Genomic DNA, 13923 nt, shown 5'->3' with positions numbered 1-13923 from the left:
CTCTGTCCAATAACCCCAATTTGACTAGCAATAGTCCAGTTTTAAGCTTGTTATCCCATAAGATGAGTAGGTCCTAAACCCTATTATAGAACTGTTGGTTATTGACAAATTATGCATGCTCCTGTAATACCCAAAGGATTACAGTTTCATGATAGTTGTTGATGTAGTTTCTAGGTATCCCAACAGAGTAGGACCATTGGTTGCCACCCTCCTTTAGAAAACAATGTAATTCATGAAGATAAATTAAGTGGTTATTCAGCGTGGCCTTTCTGGTTGCTGAGTAACTTCTTTAATACATATATACATATACATATATAATTCATGAGTAGCATTCCATTGCATCTAAAGAAGAATTAGTCTTTTTCAGGGATAAAATCATTGGTAGATTATCCAATCCCTAACGATCATATCTAAGGCATTTAAGGCAGAAAGTGCAATTTATTTGTTAGGGTTAAAATTGAAGAGATGTTCAAGAGTTGTTGGAGGAGGGAAAGAAATGACGTACATATAGTATTCATATTTGAAGTTCTCCAAAAAGTAGTCACAACCTGGTCTTGAATAAGTATTTTGCTCCCTATAAATGTTGTTATCAGCAATAATGATTTAAGTAAAATTTTTGGAAGTCTAGAGCTCAGACTTATTATTAAAACTCATGCTATATCTTGACGAAAACATAACTATTCAATTATATGCATCACTTGCTTCCTCACTCCAACTCTTCTTGTCAAACCTCAACTAATGTCTCACTCTAAGGACAGACTTGAGGTCAGTGTACCCCTTTAATTGTTCCTATTCTCAGAATAATGACATTAAGTAAATCCTCATTATCTGGATTTCATAATTACTAGTGTCATTGTGTGACATAACTGAGGCTGGGTATCCAAGTTTTGCTTAATGAGGTTACCAACAGTTAGGATTATAGCCAAAATGTCAATTTTACAATAAGATACACATAATGAGGAGAATAAGGTGGTGCTAGATAATAGATGAATTTGATAATTAAATATTTTAATTTACTTATATGTATATATGCATCCCTGATTGGCTAAATGTATACCACATATGTTCACGTGTTCACAGAAGTCAGAAGAAAGGACTGGAAAAAGTTACATGTGGTTGTAAGCTGACTGTGTGGGATCTGGGATCTGAAAAATGGGTCTTCTCCATGATCTAAAAGATGGCTAGACAACTAGGTCATCTCTTTAGCCCATTAAAGACTATTTTAATACATACTGTGAATTCTAAGAGAGATAAGATATAAGATAAAACTCAGTTTTCAAAAATACAATACTCTGAAATCAACTATAACAAGCCATTCTGTAAACTTCACAAGATTCAGCAACACATACTTTTTGTTTAGAAATTAGGAGAATTTCGTTTCTGTTACTTTGTTTCTTCGAAACTTCATGAATGGAGATGTTTATTTGTGTGTGTGTTTGTGTGTGTGTGTGTGTGTGTGTGTGTGTGTGTGTGTGTGTTTGTGTCACATATATACACACATATATATAAAAGAGGAAGTTTATGAATATAAAAGTCAATGTTAGTTACATCTAAGAAATAGATATACATTTGTACATCTAACTTATATATACACATCTGTGCATTTCAAATTTTGTATAATAAGAACACATTTATTTAAGATCTGGAAGAATATATTATTTAGCATGTTTTCTGATGGATTTATTGATTATTTTCCTTCAGATAATGAATCAAATAGGATGACAGTTTAACCTTTGGGACCTAAAACTCTTTGCCTTTTGAGAAAATATTTTTACCTGGGGAAATGAGTAGATGGTTCAACACAATTATGACAGAAAAATTATTCCAATAGAAGATATGGTCTGGAAATGGGTATCTGCATCTCAAAAGATCTGATCTCACGGCGTATCTTCCATCATCTAATGTGGATTTTCACACTTCAAATTAAGCAATCAACCCACATAGTTGTGATTAATTTCTAAGTTTTATTTATTTCTATATGTAATCAACTTGACAACCAAGAGTAACTCTCACACACTCCTAATCAGTACATATGAGCACATACTTATACAAACATGCATAAACATACCTGTATATCGTACTTTTAAAAACTGCAATGCCAGCAAGAAGGCATGTGATTAAAATCATAGTCTTAAGAATGTTCACATATCAGGCTGGAGAGATGGACCAGCGGTTAAGAGCACTGACTGCTTTTCCAGAGGTCCTGAGTTCAATTCCCAGCAACCACATGATGTCTCACAATCATCTATAACAGATTCTGGTGTATCTGATATCCATATATACTAAATAAATAAAATATTTAAAAAAAAGAATGCTCACATTTCAATGAAAAATTAATTAGAACCCTATTGGCTGCTATACTTTTAGAATCTGAGAACAGTAGTTATACTTCTGATGACTCGAAGAGATTCTATATTACTTATAGTATTAATGTTGAAATATGTTTACTAAAATTTAATATATATATGTATATATATATGTATATATATATATATATGCGTGCATACACAGAAACAAAGGAAGGGAATTAACATTAACAATCTTGAATGTAGATACTTTTGCTGATTTTCATTTTTTTATTCTCTAAACTATCTTGAAGTTTGAATATTTGTTAGTTACATTTAAAATAAAACATTAAATAATTGTAAATATATAATCAAGCATTGTGGAATACTTCTTGAAATATATTATTTATATGTGAATTCTTTCAGAAATTTACTATTCAATAGCTATAATTCTAAGATGTTATATCTGTAATGCTGATGAACGTCCTGCATATTTTAAGTGCACTGGCTTTCAGGGTTTCCCTAAGTAAAAAAGGTATTTTATATCATTTGATAGCATAGGACTGTAGGTGAAAAAAGATTTCAGTTTTACCAGTTCTAATGTTAGACATAAAAAAAAAATCACAAGAGCAATTCATCTAATTGAAAATGAGCTAGAAAAGGCAAGCTTTATAGTTACCATTTCAAATTGATATTACAGAGATCATGAAGCCCCAAGAAAGCTGTAAGTTTGTTACATTAACGAAAGTCAGAAAGACATTCCCTGTGTAGCGAGGGTTTATATTTCTAGTTATACTGGGCTTGGTGGCTGTTCTTTGCTAGTAATACTACTTGCTGTCACTGGTACAAAGTAGCTACACAACATTTTGTGAGACTAATAAAAACAACTATTTGGAAAAAATGTTCTGATGTAAAGAAAACTAATGGTGTTGAGTGATATGAATTTCAACTTATTACCTAAAGTTGCACAATAAAACCCATGTGTATAAACAAATATTTTCACATTTGTACTTTTAAAAACTGCAATGCCAACAAGAAGTCTTATGGTTAAAATCAATCTTAAGAATGTTTACATTTCAGTGAAAAATTAATTAGCACCTGATTAACTGTTATACTTTTAGAATCTGAGTACAATTATATTTTGATAACTCAAAGAGATTCTATATTACTTGTAGTATTAATGTTGAAATTTTTACTAAAATTAAATTATCATGTATATAAATGTAAAAACAAAAGGTTTTACATTAATTATTTTATTGGATTAAGACACTATAAGAGTACATTATTTTGCATTCAATAACCTATAATGTCTCATCTCTATTCTAAGCCTACAAGGTTTCAATATGATGACATGGGTTAAAGAAAATACGTGTATGTATACATGCTGGATATTTATAGGTACTTATATAATACAAACTAGGTTCATCAATTTACTTGCAGGAAGCACTAGTGAAATATATTTATATCATTAAATAGCATAGATTTTTCTCAAACTGTACAAACACAGATATTAGAATATTTTCAGATTCCAAATAATTATCTCTAAATGTTTTATATTTTAACATCACAGGCTTCATCCATATTATATTTCCTAATATTCTTACATTTGATAAATAAAATATCTCATAAAATAGTGAATTGCATATTAAGGTTCTTCAGTTTGACATGATTTTGGCCAACTTGATTTTTCTTTTTATTTTTTCTTTTTTTATTTCATTAACTTGAGTATTTCTTATTTATATTTCGAGTGTTATTCCCTTCCTCAGTTTACGAGCCAACATCCTCCTAACCCCTCCCCCTCACTTTCTTTATGGGTGTTCCCCTCCCCATCCTCCCTCCATGGCCGCCCTCCACCCAACAATCACATTCACTGGGGATTCACTGTTAGCAGGACCCAGGGCTTCCCCTTACACTGGTGATCTTACTAGGATATTCATTGCTACCTATCGGCTTGTTTCCCTTTTGTGTAGAGTAAGGCTACTGGTTTATTTGAGTTAATTTTATACCCAGCCACTTTGCTAAAGTTGTTTATCAGCTTTAGGAGTTCTCTGGTGGAACTTTTTGGATCACTTGAATATACTATCATATCATCTGCAAATAGTGATATTTTGACTTCTTATTTTCTGATCTGTATCCCCTTGACCTCCTTTTGTTGTCTGATTGCTCTGGCTAGAATTTCAAGAGCTATATTGAATAAGTAGGGAAAGAGTGGGCAGCCTTGTCTAGTCCCTGATTTTAGTGGGATTGCTTCAGGGTTCCTCTCCATTTAGTTTAATGTTAGCAACTGGTTTGCTGTATATGACTTTTACTATGTGAATGTATGGGCTTTGATTTCCTATTCTTTCCAGGACTTTTATCATGAAGGGGTGTTGAATTTTGTCAAATGCTTTCTCAGCATCTAATGAAATGATCATGTGGTTTTGTTCTTTCAGTTTGTTTATATAATGGATCACGTTGATGGTTTTCCGTATATTAAACCATCCATGCATGCCTGGGATGAAGCCTACTTGATCGTGGTGGATGATTGTTTTGTTGTGCTCTTGAATTCGGTTTGCCAGAATTTTATTAAATATTTTTGCATCGATATTCATAAGGGAAATTGGTCTGAAGTTCTCTTTCTTTGTTGTGTCTTTGTGTGGTTTAGGTATAAGAGTAATTGTGGCTTCATAGAAGGAATTCGGTAGGGCTCCATCTGTTTCAATTTTGTGGAATAGTTTGGATAATATTGGTATGATGTCTTCTATGAAGGTGTGATAGAATTCTGCGCTAAACCCGTCTGGACCTGGGCTCTTTTTTGTAGGGAGACCTTTAATGACTGCTTCTATTTCCTTAGGAGTTATCGGGTTGTTTAACTGGTTTATCTGTTCCTGATTTAACTTCTGTACCTGGTATCTGTCTAGGAAATTGTCCATTTCCTGCAGATTTTCAAGTTTTGTTGAGTATAAACTTTTATATTAGGATCTGATGATTTTTTGAATTTCCTCTGAATCTGTAGTTATGTCTCCTTTATCATTTCTGATTTTGTTAATTTGGACACACTCTCTAAATTTGTCGTCTCCTTAGTCTGGCTAAGGGTTTATCTATCTTGTTGATTTTCTCAAAGTACCAACTTTTGGTTCTGTTGATTCTTTCTATGGTCCTTTCTGTTTTTTCTTGGTTGATTTCATCTCTGAGTTTGATTATTTCCTGCCTTCTACTCTTCCTGGGTATATTTGCTTCTTTTTGTTCTAGAGCTTTTAGGTGTACTGTCAAGCTGGTGACATATGCTCTTTCCTGTTTCTTTTTGTAGGCTCTCAGAGCTATGAGTTTTCCTCTTAGCATAGCTTTCATTGTGTTCCATAAATTTGGGTATGTTGTACCTTCATTTTCATTAAATTCTTAAAAGTCTTTAATTTCTTTATTTCTTCCTTGACCAGGCTATCTTTGAGTAGAGCATTGTTCAACTTTCATGTATATGTGGGCATTTTTCTCTTATTGTTATTGAGGACGAGCTTTAGGCCGTGGTGGTCTGATAGCACGTATGGAATTATTTCTATCTTTCTGTACCTGTTGAGGCCCGTTTTTGACCAATTATATGGTCAATTTTGGAGAAAGTACCATGAGGAGCTGAGAAGAAGGTATATCCTTTTGCTTTAGGATAGAATATTCTATGAATATCTGTTAAGTCCATTTTGTTCATGACTTCTCTTAGTGTGTCTATGTCTCTGTTTAATTTCTGTTTCCATGATCTGTCCATTGATGACAGTGGCTGTTGAAATCTCCTACTATTATTGTGTGAGGGTCAATGTGTATTTTGAGCTCTAGTAAGGTTTCTTTTACGTATGTAGGTGCCCTTGTATTTGGGGCACAGGTATTTAGGATTGAGAGTCCATATTGGTGGATTTTTCATTTGATGGATATGAAGTGCCTTTCCTTATCTTTTTGGATGACTTTTGGTTGAAAATTGATTTTATTTGTTATTAGAATGGCTACTCCAGCTTGCTTCTTCTCACCATTTGCTTGGGAAGTTGTTTTCCAGCCTTTCACATTGAGGTAGTTTCTGTCTTTGTCTCCGAGGTCTGATTCCTGTAGCCAGCAGAATGCAGGGTCCTCGTTGCGTATCCTGTTTGTTAATTTATGTCTTTTTATTGGGGAGTTGACGCCATTGAGGTTGAGAGATATTAAGGATTAGTGATTATTGCTTCTTGTCATAGTCATATTTGGATGTGAGGTTATATTAGTGTGCTTATCTTCTCTTTGTTTTTTGGCCAAGACGATTAGTTTCTTGCTTCTTCTAGGGTATAGCTTGCCTCTTTATGTTGGGCTTTACCATTTGTTATCCTTTGTAGTGCTGGATTTGTAAAAGATATTGTGTAAATTTGGTTTGTCATGGAATATCTTGGTTTCTCCATCTCTGTCAATTGAGAGTTTTGCAGGATACAGTAACCTTGACTGGCATTTTTGTTCTCTTGGGTCTTTATGACATCTGTCCACAATATTCTGGCTTTCCTAGTCTCTGGTTAGAAGTCTGGTGTGATTCTGATAAATCTTCCTTTATATGTTACTTGACCTTTTTCCCTTACTGCTTTTAATATTCTTTCTTTATTTTGTGCATTTGGTGTTTTGACTATTATGTGACGGGAGGAGTTTCTTTTCTTGTCCAATCTATTTGGAGTTCAGTAGGCTTCTTTTATGCTTATGGGTATCTCTTTCTTTAGGTTAGGGAAGTTTTCTTCTATGTTTTTGTTGAAGATATTGCCTGGTCCTTTGAGGTGGGAGTCTTCACTCTCTTCTATACCTATTATCCTTAGGTTTGATCTTCTCATTGAGTCCTCGATTATCTGCATGTTTTGGACCAGTAGCTTTTTCTGCTTTACATTATCTTTTAGAGTTGAGTCGATGATTTCTATGGAATCTTCTGCTCCTGAGGATCTCTCTTCTATCTCTTGTATTCCGTTGGTGAAGCTTGTATCTTTGGCTCCTTGTTTCTTCTTTTGGTTTTCCATACCCAGGGTTACTTCCATGTGTTCTTACTTGATTGATTCTATTTCCGTTTTTAATTCTTTCAACTGCTTGATTGTGTTTTCCTGGAATTCTTTCAGGGATTTTTGTGATTCCTCTCAGTAGGCTTCTACTTGTTCATTTATGTTTTCCTGTGTTTCTCAAAGGGAGTTCTTCACGTCTTTCTTGAAGTCCTCCAGCATCATGATCAAATATGATTTTGAAACTAGATCTTGCTTTTCTGGTGTGTTTGGATATTCCGTGTTTGCTTTGGTGGGATAATTGGGCTCCAATGATGCCATGCAGTCTTGGTTTCTGTTGCTTGGATTTCTGCGTTTGCCTCTTGCCATCAGATTATCTCTAGTGTTACTTTTTTCTTCTATTTCTGACAGTGACTTGACTGTCCAATAACCCTGTGTGTCAGGGGTACTGTAGACCTGTTTTCCTGTTTTCTTTCAGCCAGTTATGGGAACAGAGTGTTCTGCTTTTGGGCATGTAGTTTTTCCTCTCTACAGGTCTTCAGCTGTTCCTGTGGGTCTGTGTCCTGAGTTCACTAGGGAGGTCCCTTGGAGTAGGAAGGTTTGTCTTACCTGTGGTCCCGAGGCTCAAGTTTGCTCATGGGGTGTTGCTTATGAGCTCTTCTCGGGGCAGCAACCAGGAAGATCTGCGTCCCCCTTTCCGAGAGCTTCTGTGCACCAGGGTTCTAGGTGGCATTTGGTCTTTTCCTCTGGAATCAGTAATTTGGGCAGAGTGTAGTCTCTTCTGGTTTCCCAGGCGTGTCTGCCTCTCTGAAGGTTTAGGTCTCCCTCCCATGGGATTTGGGTGCAGAGAACTGTTTATCTGGTTGTTCCCTTCAGATTCCGGCGGTGTCTCAGATGCAGGGCACCTGCCACTGCTGTGCCCTTATCCAAGGGAACCCAGAGGCCGTATACTGTTTCCTCTTCGGCCAGGGATGTGGGCAGGGGTCGGCAGTGTTGGTGGTCTCTTCTGCTCTGCAGTCTCAGGATTGCCCACTTCTCCAGACGGTGAGGTCTCTCTCCCACGGGGTTTGGGTGCCAACATGATTTTTTCATTGATTTTCACTGATTGATTAATAGTATTATTTCTTTTTCTCTTTATGTGTCTATCTCTTTCTTGCCACTCCCCATTTGTATGTGTGTGTGTGTGTGTGTGTGTGTGTGTGTGTGTGTGTGTGTGTGTCTGTGTCTGCTTGTACATGTTTGCTTCTGTGTAGAGGTCAAAGGATAACTTGCTATAGTAGATTCTCAGATATGCAGCTTCTCTTTTTCTAGCAAGTGAGTCCTTAAAGCATCTCTTGAAACTAATCTTCTTAGTCCTTTTTTGGTTTTCCAGGTTCCTATGGCAAGCATTTTAAACCTAAATTGATAAAATGTCTAAGAAAGCCAACTAAATAATTTATACCAGACACTGGTACCTGGAATACATCTTAGCTTATACTTAACATAGCAATACTTGTTGAAAAAACATGTCCTTGTTTACATTTGACCCAGGGTAACCTTATTTACAAAAATCATCAAGAACAAATATATCATTTAGGTGGATAAAACAAATTCATTAATATTAGGATTTTTTGATGTACCTTAAAATGTATGCTACAGATTGTATATAGTATTATTCTATTTTTCTAAACTACAAGAACCTGCATCAGAAATTTAAAATATGTGCACATATACATTTATATTTAGATTTTATGTGGTAATAACATTTTCTTGTACAATTTTATAAATTGTATGCATATACATGTAGAAAGAAGAAGAGAGAAGAGAATGTCATGGAGGAATGCAAGCTAGTTGTTATGTTTGTTGAGATCAGAAGTAAAATCAGAGTCAGAACATGGAAATAGAAATGTTTTGCATTTTATGGAGGGTTGTCTTCTAAACAGTGTTTATAATATGCAAAGATATCAAAACCATGTCTTGATATTTGCGACTTTTCAAAAAGTAATAGTTAATCTCGATATTCAAAGCAGAGGTGTAAGTTGTCATATGACATAGCTAATGGATGAGCATGTAGTATGCGGTTCCCTGCAAACATTTAGTCCTAACTTAACATCAAGATATATTCTGATGCAACTGTATAAGTACACAGAGTTTTTTATGTGATTATTTAATTCAAATTTTTGCACACCATATTATAGTATTAGAAGATGGCCATGTTGGGCATGAATGGAAGGAGAAACCCTTAGTCCTGCCAAGACTGAACCCCCAGTGCAAAGATATGATGGGGGGCAGTAAGGGTGGCTGATGGGGTTTGGAACACCCTTATAGAAGTAGTGGAGGGGACAGGGGGCTTATGGACAGGAAACCAAGAAAGGGAATAACATTTGATGTAAATAAAGAACTATCCAATAAAAAATGAAAAAAAAAGTGAAGATAGCAGCTCAAAATTAGAATATGTGCTAGTAGTCATATATGCAGAAACTATTAAGGGAGATATTATTCATCAATATATGTCCTGGAGATTTCTTCAGAATGTTCTCAGAAAAGTAGACACAGGATGCTGAGTTTTAATGGGAAAACAATAAAAGATGGACTATAGAATATGTAGGCTTGAAGTTATTGTTGCTTATGGAAGCTGATGAAACAGACCAAATTTTAGGAACAATTATATAAGGAAAAATAAAAACAAATTATGTAGTGCTGTCATAATATAAAAGATTAATTTTGTACAACTTATAGAGATTATAAATTATCTTTTAATAGAATTATGGAGATGCATTTTTATGCATGGGTAAAACTTGGAATATTAGTAACAATCATATAGAAACAACATAACCAATCATAATCAAAGTGATTCAATACTCTATGTAATTACAGATCATTTACTAAGCCACATAGCATATGAGCTTGCAATATAATGGCCAAAATGGAAAATCAAGAATTAGTATCTAAATTTCATTAGACAACTAAAGGGATAAGAAAAATTTCTGCAGAAGTTAAAATATAATAATTATGTGAAGAGTAGGAGTATATGGCAAACATCTACAATGATGTAGTGTTGCAGGGAGATTGAAGAAGAGAAGTAAAAGGGCAAATGAGGAAAATATACAGAGGCAGGAGAGAAGAAGTAATATATCTCAGCATTCCACCCATTAAGAAAGAGGAAACACTTAGAAAAATAGTTATATTGACATTTTTTTAAAAAGTGAAGATTTTTGGTAAGATTTTTTTTTATTTTTTAAAAAATAAAAATATCATCTTTATTAAATTGGGTATTTCAATTGTTATTACACTTCACGGTTTCCAGGCAAACATCCCCCTAGCCCTTCCCCCTCCCCTTCTACATGGGTGCTCACTTACCAAACTGCCCTCCAACAATCTCATTCACTGGGGGTTCAGTCTTGGCAGTACCAAAGGCTTCCCTTTCCACTGGTGCCCTTACTAGGCTATTCATTGCTACCTATGCACTTGGAGCCCAGGGTCAGTCCATGTATGTCTTTGAATAGTGGCTTAGTCCCTGGAAGCTCTGGTTGGTTGTCATTGTTGTTCATATAGGGTCTCAAGCCGCTTCAAGCTCTTTCAGTCCATTCTCTGATTCCTTCAATGGTGGTCCCGTTCTCAGTTCAGTGGTTAGCTGCTGGCATTTGCCTACGCATTTGCCATATTCTGGCTGTGTCAATCAGGAGAGATCTACATTCAGTTCCTGTCAGCCTGCACTTCTTTGCTTCATCCATCTTATACAGGTGGGGGGCTGTATATTTATGGGTCACATGTGGGGCAGGCTCTGAATGGGAGTTTCTTCAGCCTCTGTGCTAAATTTGCCTCCCTATTCCCTCCCAAGGGTATTCTTGTTCCCCTTTTAAAGAAGGAGTGAAGCATTCACTTTTTTGTCATACTTCTTGAGGTTCACCTGTCTGTACATTTAGGGTAATTCGAGCATTTGGGCTAATATCCATTTCTCAGTGACTGCATATCATGTGTGTTTTTCTGAGATTGGGTTACCTCACTCAGGATATTTTCCACTTCCATCCATTTGCCTATGAATTTCATAAAGTCATTGTTTTTGACAGCAGAGTAGTATTCCATTGTGTAGATCTACCACATTTTCTATATCCATTCCTCTGTTGAAGGGCATCTGGGTTCTTTCCAGCTTCTGGCTATTATAAATAAGGATGCAATGAACATAGTGTAGCATGTGTCTTTGTTATATGTTGGGGCATTTTTTGGGGATATGCCCAAGAGAGGTATAGCTGGGTCCTCAGGTAGTTCAATGTCCAATTTTCTGAGCAACCTCCAGACAGATTTCCAGAATGGTTGTACCAGCCTGAAATCCCATCAACAATGGAGGAGTGTTCCTCTTTCTCGACATCCTCGCCAGCATTTGCTGTCACCTGAGTTTCTGATCTTATCCATTCTCACTGGTGTGAGGTGAAATCTCAGGGTTGTTTTGATTTGCGTTTCCCTCAGGACTAAAGATATTGAACATTTCTTTAAGTGTTTCTCAGCCATTCGGCATTCTTGAGCTATGAATTCTTTGTTTAGCTCTGAACACCATTTTTTAGTAGGGTTATTTGTCTCCCTGCAGTCTAACTTTGTTAACTCTTTGTATATTTTAGATATGAGCCCTCTATCAGTTGTAGGATTGGTAAAGATCTTTTTCCCAATCTGTTGGTTGCTGTTTTGTCCTAACAACAGTGTCCTTTGCCTTACAGAAGCTATGCAGTTTTATGAGATTCCATTTCTTGATTCTTGATCTTAGAGCATAAGCCATTGGTGTTTTGTTCAGGAAATTTTCTCCAGTGCCCATGTGTTCAAGACTCTTCCCCACATTTTCTTCTTTTACTTTGAGAGTATCTGGTTTGATGTGGAAGTCCTTGATCCATTTGGACTTAAGGCTTTTACAGGATGATAAGAATTATTCGATCTGCATTCTTCTACATGCTGACCTCCAGTTGAACCAGAACCAGTTGTTGAAAATGCTATCATTTATCCATTGGATGGATTTGTCTCCTTTATCAAAAATCAAGTGACAATAGGTGTGTCGGTTCATTTCTGTCTGTTCAATTCTATTCCACTGGTCTATCTGCCTGTGTCTGTACCATACTATATAGTTTTTTCACTATTGCTCTGTAATATTGCTTGAGTTCAGGAATAGTTATTCCCCTGGATGTCCTTTTATTGTTGAGTATATTTTTAGCTAACCTGGGTTTTTTGTTATTCCAGATGAATTTGCAAATTGTTCTGTCTAACTCTTTGAAGAATTGGATTGGTATTTTGATGGGGATTGCATTGCATCTGTAGATCACTTTTGGTAAAATGTCCATTTTTGCTATATTAATACTGCCAATCCATGAGCATGGGAAATCTTTCCAACTCATGAGATCTTCTTCAATTTCTTTCTTCAGAGGCTTGAAGGTATTATCATATAGATCTTTCACTTGCTGGGTTAAATCACACCGAGGTGTTTTATATCATTTGGGACTATTATGAAGGGTGTCGTTTCCCTAATTTCTTTCTCGGCTAGTTTCTCTTTTGTGTAGAGGAAGGCTACTGATTTATTTGAGTTAATTTTATACCCAACCACTTTGCTGAAGTTGTTTATCAGCTTTAGTAGTTCTCTGGTGGAACTTTTGGGATCACTTAAATATACTATCATATCATCTGCAAATAGAGATATTTTGACTTCCTACTTTACAATCTGTATCCTTTGATCTCCATTTGTTGTCTGATTGCTCTGGCTAGAACTTCGAGAACTATATACTATAAGTAGGGAGAGAGTGGGCAGCCTTGTCTAGTCCCTGATTTTAGTGGGATTGCTTCAAGTTTCCTCTCCATTTAGTTTAGTGTTAGCTACTGGTTTGCTGCATATGGCTTTTACTATGTTTACGTATGGGCCTTGAATTCCTATTCCTTCCAGGACTTTTATCATGAAGGGGTGTTGAATTTTGTCAAATGCTTTCTCAGCATCTAATGAAATTATAATGTGGTTTTTATCTTTTAGTTTGTTGATATAGAAGATTATGTTGATGGTTTTCCATATATTAAACCATCCCTGCATGCCTGGAATGAAGCCTACTTGATCATGGTGGATGATTGTTTTGCTGTGCTCTTGGACTCGGGTTATAAGAATTTTATTGAGTATTTTTGCGTTGATATTCATAAAGGAAATTGGTCTGAAGTACTCTTTCTTTGTTGGGTCTTTGTGTGGTTTAGGTATAAGAGTAATTTTGGTTTCACAGAAGGAATTCGATAGCACTCCACCTGTTTCAATTTTGTGGAATAGTTTGGATAGTATTATAATAAGGTTTTTTTCTATGAAGGTCTGATAGAATTCTACAGTGAACCAATCTGGACCTGGGCTCTTTTTTGTTTGGGAGGCTTTTAATGACTGCTTCTATTTCCTTAGGAGTTATGGGGTTGTTTAACTGGTTCATCTGTTCCTGATTTAACCTTCGTACCTGGTATCTGACTAGGAAATTGTCCATTTTCTCCAGATTTTCAAGTTTTATTAAATATAGGCTTTTGTAGTAGGATCTGATGATTTTTTGAATTTCCTCTGAATCTGTAGTTATGTCTCCCTTTTCATTTCTGATTTTGTTAATTTGGACACACTTTCTTTGCCCTCTGGTTAGTCTGGCTAAGGGTTTATCTATCATATTGATTTTCTCAAAGACACAGCTTTTGGTTTGTTGATTCTT

Source organism: Rattus norvegicus, chromosome 2 (assembly GCF_021556685.1).
Source record: "Rattus norvegicus strain SHRSP/BbbUtx chromosome 2, alternate assembly SHRSP_T2T, whole genome shotgun sequence".
Taxonomy (NCBI): Eukaryota; Metazoa; Chordata; class Mammalia; order Rodentia; family Muridae; genus Rattus; species Rattus norvegicus.
The sequence above is the reverse complement of the archived record's forward strand: the minus strand, read 5'-3'. Positions refer to the sequence as shown.